The 1,689-nt window shown below is 38.2% G+C and overlaps 1 long non-coding RNA gene across 1 annotated transcript; it reads left to right on the top strand.

The window, feature by feature from the left end:
* Positions 1 to 1,289: 1,289 nt before the first annotated feature.
* On the top strand, positions 1,290 to 1,689 carry LOC149620766 (uncharacterized). The gene is made up of 2 exons (XR_016375218.1): positions 1,290 to 1,352; positions 1,414 to 1,689. It is a non-coding gene; the product is annotated as an uncharacterized LOC149620766 (long non-coding RNA).

The raw sequence follows: 1,689 nt of genomic DNA, 5'->3' as shown, positions 1-1,689 counted from the left end.
CACACACAAACACCCAGACACACACGATCGTTACAGAACCTCTCCGTGACTACGTCACTCGGAGAGGTAAAAACTACCAGGACCGTGAAGGGTGAATTCAAAACTCTCGCACCGGATGACACTTGATCTAATGCGCGGTTTCCTGTATTGATTTTCCGACTGACAGAATCAGACCTGAAGATGCCTTTGTAGAAAGAGCGAAACTAGTCGTCTCCGTTTTTAATAAACTTTTTTATGATTTGCACAAACTTGCCCCAAAGCAGGGGATATACGGTTCACTCCCCCTCTCAACCGAAATTACTCTATTGACTTTTGTTTCGCAAATTCGGGGGAATATTACGTTTGCTTCCATTTCTTAGCCTGGACGTGGGAATCGCGTGATAAACTTTCGAAATTACCACTCATTCTTAGTGTAACGTTGGGGGAACAGTATGCCGTTTCTTTAATGCCATATATTCAATATTTCTTATCATATACCTAAGCTCGACTCGTCGTAGAACATTTGTCTTAAAATGGCCCATAGAACCCGTGAAAGTACGCTCGTACCACCATTTACGGAACACCCTATATAATATTTGATGTTAAATATGAGTGATACTTCAGCCCAATTTTTGGCCTCAATGATTCGCCCTTTTCAAACTGTGCAACTGTGGGAAATGAAAGCTTTCGAACAATGTTAGTAAGATAAAAATAAAAAAAACCAAAAAGAAAAGTCTAGCAAAATATTACGGTTATGTTGTCCGTTTTAGGGCTACGAACGGTACTCCCAAGACCCTGGATTTTTCATTCGATGAACGAGAACCCCTAATGGAAGATAATAGCGATGTTGAAATGTACTGTTTTACATCAACGAAGCAATTAGAAAAATTAGTTAAGACTTCCATTGGTGCAAATTGTAAGATTGAGGGCTGCGGTAAAGACCTTTTGTACAAGTCATATTTCAATGGTGCTACATTTTGTGTCTCTTGGAGATGCAAAAAACGTAAAGACTATCACTACCAGAAATGGTTATCTATACCGGGGAACATAAATCTCTGCAGCTGGTTTACTCTATTCACGATGTTCCTTTTCAAAGGTATATCAAAATCTTTCACGCAGTTTTACCAAGAAGCATAAAGAATAAAAAGGCACAAAACCAGTGGTTTAGCAAAGTTTGAAGAAAATATCACTTTTAAGACAGCTTTTAGTGAAGCGAGTCTGTCTGAAATATTTTTTAGCACAGATTATTTTATTTGCAGTTTCACAATTTATGTAAACTGTTAAATTTTAAAGCCATTGTCACGACCACGTTGATTGACAAGCAAGTTAATGAGTGTTACCCTTCAATAATGCAATTCTGGGATTCGGAACAAGTAAGCAAGGGTAATATATTAGATTATAATAATATTTCAGTTCGTTCACCTATTACTTTAGCTGTCAATGCTGGCAAATAGAACAGACCCTTTAATTATATCTTGCGATGCGAGAAATGATTCTCCAGGCTACTCTGCCAAGCATTGTACATACACTGCGGTAGATTTGAAAACAAAGAAAATTGTAGCAGTGGAATTCGCCGATTGTAGGCTGACAGACAACAATGGAGGCTCTCTGCATTCAGAGACTGGTAAATAAATTGGAAGTACACTGCAACATAGCAGAAATTGTGACAGATGGCCATCGGGAAATTAAATCCATTATGAGTAAGAGTTA

Source organism: Phalangium opilio, unplaced genomic scaffold (genome assembly GCF_054372755.1).
Source record: "Phalangium opilio isolate 3A_F unplaced genomic scaffold, DU_Popi_V2 ptg000209l_1, whole genome shotgun sequence".
In the NCBI taxonomy this organism is placed as follows: Eukaryota; Metazoa; Arthropoda; class Arachnida; order Opiliones; family Phalangiidae; genus Phalangium; species Phalangium opilio.
Note: the sequence above shows the minus strand (reverse complement) of the source record. Positions and strands in the feature narration are given on the sequence as shown.